Source organism: Salmo salar, unplaced genomic scaffold (genome assembly GCF_965601325.2).
Source record: "Salmo salar unplaced genomic scaffold, fSalSal1 ptg000645l, whole genome shotgun sequence".
Lineage (NCBI taxonomy): Eukaryota > Metazoa > Chordata > Actinopteri > Salmoniformes > Salmonidae > Salmo > Salmo salar.
In genome coordinates this window covers 73,770-90,000 of record NW_027675450.1, presented here as the reverse complement: position 1 = coordinate 90,000, position 16,231 = coordinate 73,770, and the positions used below count along the sequence as shown (strand labels likewise).

Sequence of the window (16,231 nt, the reverse complement as noted above, 5' to 3'; positions counted from 1 at the left end):
CCATACTGTCATACACCACACTGTAACACACCATACTGTCTGTCACACACCATACTGTCATACACCATACTGTCATACACACCATACTGTAACATACCATACTGTAACACACCATACTGTCACACACCATACTGGCATACACCATACTGTCACACACCATACTGTCATACACCATACTGTAACACACCATACTGTAACACACCATACTGTCATACACCATACTGTCACACACCATACTGTCATACACCATACTGTCATACACCATGCTGTAACACACCATACTGTCATACACCATACTGTCACACACCATACTGGCATACACCATGCTGTCATACACCATACTGTCACACACCATACTGTCATACACCATACTGTCATACACACCATACTGTCATACACACCATACTGTCACACACCATACTGTCATACACCATACTGTCATACACCATACTGTCACACACCATACTGTCATACACCATACTGTCACACACCATACTGTCACACACCATACTGTCATACACCACACTGTCATACACCATACTGTCATACACCATACTGTAACATACCATACTGTCATACACCATACTGTCACACACCATACTGTAACACACCATACTGTCACACACCACACTGTCATACACCATACTGTAACACACCAAACTGTCACACACCATACTGTCATACACCATACTGTCATACAACACACTGTCATACACCATACTGTCATACACCATACTGTAACACACCATACTGTCACACACCATACTGTCATACACCATACTGTCACACACCATACTGTCATACACCACACTTTCATACACCATACTGTCACACACCATACTGTAACATACCATACTGTCACACACCATACTGTAACACACCATACTGTCATACACCATACTGTAACACACCATACTGTAACACACTATTCTGTCATACACCATACTGTCATACACCATACTGTCATACACCATACTGTAACACACCATACTGTAACACACCACACTGTCATACACCACACTGTCATACACCATACTGTCATACACCATACTGTCACACACCATACTGTCATACACCATACTGTCATACACCATACTGTCACACACCATACTGTAACACACCATACTGTAACACACCATACTGTAACACACCATACTGTCACACACCATACTGTCATACACCATACTGTCACACACGTTTTGCATTTACTACATACTGCATACTGCATTTATTACGTATAACATTCTGCATTTTCTACATACTGCATTTCCTACATACTGCATTTTCTAAGTACCTCATTTACCACATACTACATTTGCTACATACTATATACTACATTTACTTCATACTGCATTTGCTACATTTTCAACATTTACTACATACTACATTTGCTACATACTACATTTACTACATACTGCATTTACAACATACTACATTTACTACACACTACATTTACTACATACTGCATTTACTACATACTACATTTACTACATACTGCATTTACTACATACTACATTTACTACATACTACATTTACTACACACTACATTTACTACACACTACATTTACTACATACTGCAGTTACTACATACTGCATTTACTACATCCCACATTTACTACATTCTGCATTTTCTACATACTGCATTTTCTAAGTGCTGCATTTACCACATACTACATTTACTACATACTACATTTACTACATACTGCATTTTCTAAGTGCTGCATTTACCACATACTACATTTACTACATACTACATTTACTACATACTGCATTTCTACATCGACTACATACTGCACTTCTACATTTACTACATACTGCATTTACTACATTTATTGAATTTACTACATTTACTGCATTTATTGCATTTATTGAATTTACTACATTTACTCGATACTGCACTTCTACATTTACTGCATTTACTACATTGACTACATTCTACATTTACTGTTTTTACTACATACTACCTTTTTACTACATACTACATACTACATTTACTGCATTTACTGCATTTACTGCATTTACTACATTTACTACATACTGCATTTACCACATACTACATTTATTACATACTCTATTTACTACATACTACATACTGCATTGACTACATACTACATGTACTGCATTTACTGCATTTACCACATTTACTACATACTGCATTTACCTCATACTACATTTATTAAATACTTAATTTACTACTTACTAAATTTACTGCCTTTACTACACTGACTACATTTACTGCATTTACTACATACTGCATTTACCACATACTATATTTATTACATACTGCATTTCTAGATTTACAACATATTGCATTTCTGTATTTACTACATACTGCATTTACTACATACTGCATTTACCACATACTGCATTTATACATTTACTACATAATGCATTTACTACATATGCATTTCCTACATACTGCATTTCCTACATACTAAATGTACTACATTTACTACATACATTTACTACATACTACATTTATTACATATACATTTACTACATTTATTACATACTACATTTACTACATACTACATTTACTACATACTACATTTACTGCATTTACTACATACTACATACTGCATTACCTACATACTACATTTACTACATTTTCTGCATTTACTACATACTACATTTTCTGCATTTACTACATACTACATACTGCATTTACTACATACTGCATTTACTACATACTGCATTTACTACATACTACATTTACTACATTTACTGCATTTACAACATACTACATTTACTACATACTACATTTACTACATATTACATACTGCATTTACTACATACTACATTTACTACATTTACTGCATTTACAACATACTACATTTACTACATACTACATTTACTACATTTACTGCATTTACTACATACTACATTTACTGCATTTACTACATACTGCATTTACTACATCCTAAATTTACAACATACTACATTTACTACATATACATTTACTACATTTACTACATACTACATTTACTACATACTACATTTACTACATACTGCATTTATTACATATACATTGACTACATACTACATTTACTGCATTTACTGCATTTATTACAGACTGCATACTGCATTTACTACATACTACATTTACTGCATTTACTACATACTACATTTACTATATACTACATACTACATTTACTGCATTTACTACATACCACATACTGCCTTTACTACATACATACTGCATTTACTAGATACTACATTTACTACATACTGCATTTACTACATACTGCATTTACTACATTTACTACATACTGCATTTACTAGATACTACATTTACTACATACTGCATTTACTACATACTACATTTACTACATACTACATTTACTACATACTGCATTTACTACATACTGCATTTACTACATACTGCATTTACTACATTTACTACATACTGCATTTACTAGATACTACATTTACTACATACTGCATTTACTACATACTACATTTACTACATACTACATTTACTACATACTGCATTTACTACATACTGCATTTACTACATACTACATTTACTGCATGTACTACATACTACATTTACTACATACTACATTTACTACATATTGCATTTCTAGATTTCAACATACTGCATTTCTACATACTGCATTTCTACATTTTACATATCTATACATTTATATTTCTACAGCAAGTGGAGCTGACCCTGACCATTGCATTTTTTATTTTGTTTGTGTGTGTGTGTGTGTGTGTGTGTGTGTGTGTGTGTGTGTGTGTGTGTGTGTGTGTGTGTGTGTGTGTGTGTGTGTGTGTGTGTGTGTGTGTGTAGATGACATTTACAGATGCCATGAGGAGTAAGGCCAGGCTGTCCATCACGGGGTCCTCTGGGGAGAACGGCCGTGTTCTTACCCCTGACTTCTCTCACCCTCCTGACTGTCCCCGTGTCCCTTACCTCCGACCAGGACTACCCATGAGCCTCAGCATGACTGACCTCTCCTGACCACTCCCTCGCAGTGCCTTACAGCCAATCAGATCACAGAGAGCCGCCGACAAAACTCCACATCAACCCATCACGTTTTTTTTTTCAGAGGACTGGACTTTCTTTCCCGCCCTCTTCTCTGATTGGGCAGATAGCTCTGGGCTGGTGATGTCATCACCCTTCCCCTCTAATCGCTGCCGGGGGAAGTGAAAACAACCAATCGCGGCAGACCTATCCATTTCCATAGTGACCAGCTCTGATTCAAGCACACGAGACTTCAGCTGCATCAGACGGGATTTTATAAAATCAAGTTGATCAACTTCACGGGGGAAAAAAAAATCTATTTTTTAAGTATTTTCAAAAGCTTCCATTTAGTAGAGTGAGTCAATATGATCGCCTGTATACTCCGACTTCACTACCGCTCTGTACATAGGACCAGTTATAACAATAATGATAATAATAATGTTATATTAATTATATGAATAATAATTATAATAATGATGATAATAATGCTTGCTCTGAACCCTGACCCCTGTTTTCACTAGAGACCTAGTTTGACCTCTGAACCCTAACCCCTGTTTTCACTAGAGACCTAGTTTGACCTCTGAACCCTAACCCCTGTTTTCACTAGAGACCTAGTTTGACCTCTGAACCCTGACCCCTGTTTTCACTAGAGACCTAGTTTGACCTCTGAACCCTGACCCCTGTTTTCACTAGAGACCTAGTTTGACCTCTGAACCCTAACCCCTGTTTTCAGTAGATACGTAGTTTGACCTCTGAACCCTAACCCCTGTTTTCACTAGAGACCTAGTTTGACCTCTGAACCCTAACCCCTGTTTTCACTAGAGACCTAGTTTGACCTTTGAACCCTAACCCCTGTTTTCACTAAAAACCTAGTTTGACCCTAAAACTCCAGATGGTACTGAGGCCAGAAACTAAAAACAGACATATATGGCCCATGAACAACAGACATACTGTATATGGCCCATGAACAACAGACATACTGTATATGGCCCATGAACAACAGACATACTGTATATGGCCCATGAACAACAGACATACTGTATATGGCCCATGAACAACAGACATACTGTATATGGCCCATGAACAACAGACATACTGTATATGGCCCATGAACAACAGACATACTGTATATGGCCCATGAACAACAGACATACTGTATATGGCCCATGAACAACAGACTTTGGTGTTTATATGGACAAAAGACAGTACCATAATAGAGTGCCAATGCCAAGTACAGGAGAGTGCCAAAAGAGGGACTTGAGCCAATAACCTGGTTCAGCCAAAAGAGGAAATTGAACCAATAACCTGGTCCAGCCAAAAGGACTTGAACCAATAAGCTGGTTCAGCCAAAAGGACTTGAACCAATAAGCTGGTTCAGCCAAAAGAGGAAATTGAACCAATAAGCTGGTTCAGCCAAAAGGACTTGAACCAATAAGCTGGTCCAGCCAAAAGGACTTGAACCAATAAGCTGGTCCAGCCAAAAGGACTTGAACCAATAAGCTGGTCCAGCCAAAAGGACTTGAACCAATAAGCTGGTTCAGCCAAAAGGACTTGAACCAATAAGCTGGTTCAGCCAAAAGAGGAAATTGAACCAATAAGCTGGTTCAGCCAAAAGGACTTGAACCAATAACAAGGTCCAGCCAAAAGGACTTGAACCAATAACAAGGTCCAGCCAAAAGGACTTGAACCAATAACAAGGTCCAGCCAAAAGGACTTGAACCAATAACAAGGTCCAGCCAAAAGGACTTGAACCAATAAGCTGGTCCAGCCAAAAGGACTTGAACCAATAACCTGGTTCAGCCAAAAGGACTTGAACCAATAAGCTGGTTCAGCCAAAAGGACTTGAACCAATAACCTGTTCAGCCAAAAGGACTTGAACCAATAACAAGGTCCAGCCAAAAGAGGGAGTTGAACTAATAACCAGCTAATGAACAGTGACTCCCTCTCAATTCCTGATTACTACTGAACTCTGATGAAGATGATGGTAATGATGATGATGATGATGGTAATGGTGATAATGATGATGATGATGATGGTGATGATGATGGTAATGATGATGATGATGATGGTAATGATGATGGTGATGATGGTAATGATGATGATGATGATGGTGATGATGATGGTAATGATGATGACGATGATGATGATGATGATGGTGATGATGATGATGATGATGATGATGATGCTGATGGTAATGATGATGGTGATGATGATGATGATGGTAATGATGATGGTGATGGTAATGATGATGGTGATGATGATGGTAATGATGATGTAATGATGATGGTGATGATGATGGTAATGATGATGATGATGGTAATGATGATGATTATGATGATGATGATGGTGATGATGGTGATGATGGTGATGGTGATGATGATATATGATGATGATGATGGTAATGATGATGATGATGATGATGGTGATGACGATGATGGTAATGATGATGGTAATGATGAAGGTGATGTATGATGATGATATGTTTACTGTGCTCTACAAGCAGGACTAGTAGGGACATGCATGCTTATCCCTGCACCATATTTCTGTTCTGACCCAGTTGTTATTGCCACTGAAGACTCCAGTCACTCAGTCAGTCTCACAGGGGGCCATGATGTATAGGTCAATATTACACATTGATTTATTATATTGATACTGATCACTTTTATATTATCTACCAAGCTGTGTTAGCACTGGTGATGCTACTACCGCTTCAATGCACTGGATTTAATGTATATACATCACTAAGAGGACAGAGAGAGGACAGAGAGAGGACAGAGAGGAGAGGAGAGGAGAGACAGAGAGGAGAGAGAGGAGAGAGAGAGAGGACAGAGAGAGAGGAGAGAGAGAGAGAGGAGAGGAGAGAGGAGAGACAGAGAGGAGAGAGAGAGAGAGACAGAGAGGAGAGAGAAGAGACAGAGAGGAGAGAGAGTGGAGAGAGGAGGGAGAGAGAGGAGAGAGAGGAGAGAGAGAGACAGACAGAGAGAGGAGAGAGAGAGAGAGAGAGAGAGAGAGAGAGAGAGAGAGAGAGAGTGGAGAGAGGAGAGACAGAGAGGACAGAGAGGAGAGAGAGGAGAGGAGAGACAGAGAGGAGAGAGAGAGAGAGAGAGAGAGAGGTCAGAGAGAGGAGAGAGAGAGAGAGAGGAGAGAGAGAGAGAGTGGAGAGAGGAGAGACAGAGAGGACAGAGAGGAGAGAGAGGAGAGGAGAGACAGAGAGGAGAGAGGACAGAGAGAGGACAGACAGAGAGAGAGAGAGAGAGGACAGAGAGAGAGGAGAGAGAGAGGAGAGAGAGAGGAGAGAGAGAGAGAGAGAGAGTGGAGAGAGGAGAGACAGAGAGAGAAGAGACAGAGAGGAGAGAGAGTGGAGAGAGGAGAGAGAGAGAGAGAGGGAGAGAGAGGAGAGACAGAGAGGAGAGAGAGAGAGAGAGAGAGGAGAGAGGACAGAGAGAGAGGAGAGAGAGAGAGAGACAGACAGACAGACAGACGACAGTGAGAGATAATGTGTGTGTGTACATAATCAGTCAGGGCTAGGTTACTGTGTGTGTGTGTGTGTGTGTGTGTGTGTGTGTGTGTGTGTGTGTGTGTGTGTGTGTGTGTGTGTGTGTGTGTGTGTGTGTGTGTGTGTGTGTGTGTGTGTGTGTGTGTGTGTGTGTGTGTGTGTGTGTGTGTGTGTGTGTGTGTGTGTGTGTGTGTGTGTGTGTGTGTGCGTGCGTGTGTGTGTGTGTGTATATATAGGGTTAGATTGAGGATGTGGTTCTTGTTGCACACAGAGGACTTCAGCACAAGCAGCAGCCTCTACACAGACATAGATATACACTACACTAGATCAACACGGCTGTTTTCTATCATTCTTATCTCTATTAAAACCAACACAATAATGCAAGGTTTTACATGTGTTCTACTCTACTACATACTAACGTTACCTTACCTGGACAGAACTCTCTCTGGGGACATGAAGTCACTCTCTTCTCTGCCACCTGCTGGACACTCAACACCACCGCTGCCAGACTAGAAGACAGGAAGTGTTTGGGCAGTGTCTGAAATCTGTCTTCCAGTACTACTTACTAAAACGACATACTGTGTACTAATTATACTACATAGTATTTAGACTGTAGTGTTTAGTATAAATATATGCAGTGAGCAACACAACAACATCCTACCCTCATCCACACTGAGAAGGGATCATCTGAGGAGCGATTCTACCAGATAAATACCAGTCTCTTCCTCAATAGAGTTCAGTGAATTCTACTAGGTGATAAAGCCCCAAATGTGTATAACATTTAAAAACACTACAATTTTCAAACGTTTTTATTTCCACACCCATCTGCGTAATATTGACAGCGCCGGTGTGGGTATTCGGACACGGCCCCCCCCCCCCCCCCCCCCCAGACTGTCATGTCCTTGTTTTCAGAGTTCTGTGTTCAGATAATCAGTACCTCACCTTTACAGGTGTGTGATCTTGCTTTCTTTCTTCTATCGAAACTGTTCCTGTGTGTTTATATATATATATAACAAGGTTATAAATTAACAGTCTCAAAGTGTTCAGGAACTGGACTGTGTGTTTTATATATATATATATATAACAAGGTTATAAATTAACAGTCTCAAAGTGTTCAGGAACTGGGACTGTGTGTTTTATATATATATATAACAAGGTTATAAATTAAGAGTCTCAAAGTGTTTAGGAACTGGACGTGTGTGTTTATATATATATAGTAACAAGGTTATAAAATTAAGAGTCTCAAAGTGTTCAGGAGACTGGACTGGTGTGTTTATATATATAGTATAACAAGGTTATAAATTAAGAGTCTCAAAGTGTTTAGGAACTGGACTGTGTGTTTATATATATATAACAAGGTTATAAATTAAGAGTCTCAAAGTGTTCAGGAACTGGACTGTGTGTTTATATATATATAGACATCTGACTGGTTTATTTTTAGGGTTTTTAAATAAAGATCGCCGCTTCTTCATCCTGTTAACACTATCTACACTATCTACACTATCTATAACTATCTACACTATCTATAACTATCTATCTACACTATCTATAACTATCTATCTACACTATCTACACTATCTACACTATCTATAACTATCTACACTATCTACACTATCTATAACTATCTACACTATCTATAACTATCTATCTACACTATCTACACTATCTATAACTATCTACACTATCTACACTATCTATAACTATCTACACTATCTACACTATCTATAACTATCTACACTATCTATAACTATCTATCTACACTATCTATAACTATCTACACTATCTAGACTATCTATAACTATCTATAACTATCTATCTACACTATCTACACTATCTATAACTATCTACACTATCTACACTATCTATAACTATCTATCTACACTATCTACACTATCTATCTACACTATCTATAACTATCTATAACTATCTATCTACACTATCTACACTATCTATAACTATCTATCTACACTATCTACACTATCTAGTAACTATCTATCTACACTATCTATAACTATCTATCTACACTATCTACACTATCTATAACTATCTATCTACACTATCTACACTATCTATAACTATCTATCTACACTATCTACACTATCTATAACTATCTATCTACACTATCTACACTATCTACACTATCTACACTATCTACACTATCACTATCTATCACTATCTATCTACACTATCTACACTATCACTATCAACACTATCATTACTATCTACACTATCAACACTATCTATCAACACTATCATTACCATCTACACTATCTATCAACACTATCATTACTATCTACACTATCAACACTATCTATCAACACTATCATTACCATCTACACTATCTATCAACACTATCATTACTATCTACACTATCAACACTATCTATCAACACTATCATTACTAGCAACACTATCTACACTATCTATAACTATCTATCTACACTATCTACACTATCTATAACTATCTATCTACACTATCTACACTATCTATAACTATCTATCTACACTATCTATCACTATCTACACTATCACTATCTATCACTATCTATCTACACTATCTACACTATCACTATCTACACTATCATAACTATCTACACTATCATTACTATCAACACTATCTACACTATCAACACTATCTACACTATCAACACTATCTACACTATCTACATTATCTATCACTATCTACACTATCAACACTATCTACACTATCTACACTATCATTACTATCTACACTATCTACTCTATCAACACTATCAATACTATCTACACTATCTACACTATTATTACTATCGTTACTATCATTACTATCTATAACTATCTACACTATCATTACTATCATTACTATCTACACTATCAACACTATCTACACTATCTACACTATGAACACTATCTACACTATCTATCACTATCAATCACTATCATAACTATCACTATCTATCTACACTATCTACACTATCTACACTATCTATCACTATCTACACTATCTATCATTACTATCTACACTATCAACACTATCTACACTATCTACACTATCTACACAATCAACACTATCTACACTATCTATCACTATCTATCACTATCATAAATATCACTATCTATCATTACTATCTACACTATCATTACTATCAACACTATCTACACTATCAACACTATCTACATTATCTATCACTATCTACACTATCTATAACTATCTACACTATCTACACTATCTACACTATCAACACTATCTACACTATCTACACTATCATTACTATCTACACTATCTACACTATCAACACTATCAACACTATCAACACTATCTACACTATCAACACTATCTACACTATCTACACTATCATTACTATCATTACTATCTCCACTATCTACACTATCTATCACTATCTATCATTACTATCTACACTATCATTACTATCAACACTATCTACACTATCTATCACCATCTACACTATCTATAACTATCTACACTATCTACACTATCATTACTATCTACACTATCTACACTATCTACACTATCAACACTATCTACACTATCTACACTATCATTACTATCTACAATATCTACACTATCAACACTATCTACACTATCATTACTATCATTACTATCTACTCTATCTACACTATCAACACTATCAACACTATTTATACTATCAACACTATCATTACTATCTACACTATCATTACTATCATTACTATCTACACTATCTACACTATCTATCACTATCTATCATTACTATCTACACTATCATTACTATAAACACTATCTACACTATCAACACTATCTACACTATCAACACTATCTACACTATGTACACTATCTATCACTATCTGCACTATCTGCACAATCAACACTATCATTACTATCATTACTATCTACACTATCAACACTATCTACACTATCTATCACTATCTATCACTATCATAACTATCACTATCTATCATTACTATCTACACTATCATTACTATCAACACTATCTACACTATCAACACTATCTACACTATCTACACTATCAACACTATCATTACTATCAACACTATCTACACTATCAACACTATCTAAACTATCTACATTATCTATCACTATCTACACTATCTACATTATCTATCACTATCTATCACTATCTACAGTATCTATCACTATCTATCACTATCTATCAAATCTATCATTACTATTACTATCTATCAACACTATCTACACTATCTATCACTATCATCACTATCTATCACTATCATAACTATCTATCACTATCTACACTATCTATCACTAGCTATCATTACTATCACTATCTATCCACACTATCTATCACTATCTACACTATCTATCACTATCACAACTATCACTATCTATCATTACTATCTACACTATCATTACTATCAACACTATCTACCCGTTCTACACTATCTACACGATCTATCACTATCTATCACTATCAACACTATCAACACTATCATTACTATCTATCACTATCTACACTATCTACACGTATCTACACTATCAACACTATCATTACTATCACTATCTATCAACACTATCTACACTATCTATCACTATCAACACTATCTACACTATCTACACTATCAACACTATCATTACTATCAACACTATCTACACTATCAACACTATCTACACTATCTATCACTATCTATCACTATCTATCACTATCAATCACTATCATAACTATCACTATGTATCATTACTATCTGCACTATCATTACTATCAACACTATCTACACTATCAACACTATCTACACTATCTACACTATCAACACTATCATTACTATCAACACTATCTACACTATCAACACTATCCACACTATCATTACTATCAACACTATCTACACTATCAACACTATCTACACTATCTATCACTATCTATCACTATCTATCACTATCTATCACTATCAATCACTATCATAACTATCACTATGTATCATTACTATCTGCACTATCATTACTATCAACACTATCTACACTATCAACACTATCTACACTATCTACATTATCTATCACTATCTACACTATCTACATTATCTATCACTATCTATCACTATCTACAGTATCTATCACTATCTATCACTATCTATCAAATCTATCATTACTATTACTATCTATCAACACTATCTACACTATCTATCACTATCATCACTATCTATCACTATCATAACTATCACTATCTATCATTACTATCTACACTATCATTACTATCAACACTATCAACACTATCAACACTATCATTACTATCTATCACTATCTACACTATCTATCACTAGCTATCATTACTATCACTATCTATCCACACTATCTATCACTATCTACACTATCTATCACTATCACAACTATCACTATCTATCATTACTATCTACACTATCATTACTATCAACACTATCTACACGTTCTACACTATCTACACTATCTATAACTATCTATCTACACTATCTACACTATCTATAACTATCTATCTACACTATCTACACTATCTATAACTATCTATCTACACTATCTACACTATCTACACTATCTACACTATCTATAACTATCTATCTACACTATCTATAACTATCTATCATTACTATCTACACTATCTATAACTATCTATCTACACTATCTACACTATCTATAACTATCTATCTACACTATCTACACTATCTATAACTATCTATCATTACTATCTACACTATCTATAACTATCTATCTACACTATCTACACTATCTATAACTATCTATCTACACTATCTATAACTATCAATCTACACTATCTACACTATCTATAACTATCTATCATTACTATCTACACTATCTATAACTATCTATCATTACTATCTACACTATCTATAACTATCTATCTACACTATCTACACTATCTATAACTATCTATCTACACTATCTACACTATCTATAACTATCTATCATTACTATCTACACTATCTATAACTATCTATCTACACTATCTACACTATCTATAACTATCTATCTACACTATCTATAACTATCTATCTACACTATCTATAACTATCTATCTACACTATCTACACTATCTATCTACACTATCTACACTATCTATAACTATCTATCTACACTATCTACACTATCTACACTATCTACACTATCTATAACTATCTAACTACACTATCTACACTATCTATAACTATCTATCTACACTATCTACACTATCTATAACTATCTATCTACACTATCTACACTATCTATAACTATCTATCTACACTATCTATCACTATCTATCTACACTATCTATAACTATCTATCTACACTATCTACACTATCTATAACTATCTATCTACACTATCTACACTATCTATAACTATCTATCTACACTATCTACACTATCTATAACTATCTATCTACACTATCTACACTATCTATAACTATCTATCTACACTATCTATCACTATCTATCTACACTATCTATAACTATCTATCTACACTATCTACACTATCTATAACTATCTATCTACACTATCTACACTATCTATAACTATCTATCTACACTATCTATAACTATCTATCTACACTATCTACACTATCTATAACTATCTATCTACACTATCTACACTATCTATAACTATCTATCTACACTATCTACACTATCTATAACTATCTATCTACACTATCTACACTATCTATCTACACTATCTACACTATCTATAACTATCTATCTACACTATCTACACTATCTATAACTATCTATCTACACTATCTACACTATCTATAACTATCTATCTACACTATCTATAACTATCTATCTACACTATCTATCAACACTATCATTACTATCTACACTATCAACACTATCATTACTATCTACACTATCTATAACTATCTATCTACACTATCTACACTATCTATAACTATCTATCTACACTATCTATAACTATCTATCTACACTATCTATCAACACTATCATTACTATCTACACTATCAACACTATCTATCAACACTATCATTACTATCTACACTATCAACACTATCTATCAACACTATCATTACTATCTACACTATCTATAACTATCTATCTACACTATCTATAACTATCTATCTACACTATCTATCAACACTATCATTACTATCTACACTATCAACACTATCTATCAACACTATCATTACTATCTACACTATCAACACTATCTATCAACACTATCATTACTATCTACACTATCTACACTATCTATCAACACTATCATTACTATCTACACTATCAACACTATCTATCAACACTATCATTACTATCTACACTATCTACACTATCTATCAACACTATCATTACTATCTACACTATCAACACTATCTATCAACACTATCATTACTATCTACACTATCTATAACTATCTATCTACACTATCTATAACTATCTATCTACACTATCTACACTATCTACACTATCTACACTATCATTACTATCTACACTATCAACACTATCTATCAACACTATCATTACTATCAACACTATCTACACTATCTACACTATCTATCAACAATATCATTACTATCTACACTATCAACACTATCTATAACTATCTATCATTACTATCTAGATCGCTGTAAGCTTCTTCATCCTGTTAACACTATCTACACTATCTATAACTATCTATCTACACTATCTACACTATCTATAACTATCTATCTACACTATCTACACTATCTACACTATCTACACTATCTATAACTATCTATCTACACTATCTACACTATCTACACTATCTACACTATCACTATCTATCACTATCTATCTACACTATCTACACTATCACTATCAACACTATCATTACTATCTACACTATCAACACTATCTATCAACACTATCATTACTATCTACACTATCTATCAACACTATCATTACTATCTACACTATCAACACTATCTATAACTATCTATCTACACTATCTACACTATCTATAACTATCTATCTACACTATCTACACTATCTATAACTATCTATCTACACTATCTATCACTATCTACACTATCACTATCTATCACTATCTATCTACACTATCTACACTATCACTATCTACACTATCATAACTATCTACACTATCATTACTATCAACACTATCTACACTATCAACACTATCTACACTATCAACACTATCTACACTATCTACATTATCTATCACTATCTACACTATCAACACTATCTACACTATCTACACTATCAACACTATCTACACTATCATTACTATCTACACTATCTACACTATCAACACTATCAACACTATCTACACTATCTAAACTATCATTACTATCGTTACTATCATTACTATCTATAACTATCTACACTATCATTACTATCATTACTATCTACACTATCAACACTATCTACACTATCTACACTATGAACACTATCTACACTATCTATCACTATCAATCACTATCATAACTATCACTATCTATCTACACTATCTATCACTATCTACACTATCTATCATTACTATCTACACTATCATTACTATTAACACTATCTACACTATCAACACTATCTACATTATCTATCACTATCTACACTATCTATAACTATCTACACTATCTACACTATCTATCACTATCAATCACTATCATAACTATCACTATCTATCTACACTATCTATCACTATCTACACTATCTATCATTACTATCTACACTATCATTACTATCAACACTATCTACACTATCAACACTATCTACACTATCAACACTATCTACACTATCTACACTATCTACACAATCAACACTATCTACACTATCTATCACTATCTATCACTATCATAAATAT

At 34.7% G+C, this 16,231-nt stretch overlaps 1 protein-coding gene across 2 annotated transcripts in view; it reads left to right on the top strand.

Moving 5' to 3' along the window:
- The window catches only part of LOC106596081 (glutamate receptor 2), a 116,377-nt gene extending 109,757 nt beyond the window's left edge, over positions 1–6,620 (top strand). For both annotated transcript variants that reach the window (XM_082972305.1, XM_082972304.1), the window contains exon 16: positions 3,797–6,620. The gene's annotated coding sequence lies outside the window, so the exon portion shown is untranslated. The remainder of the gene's footprint in view (positions 1–3,796) is intronic.
- The last annotated feature ends 9,611 nt before the right edge of the window (positions 6,621–16,231 follow it).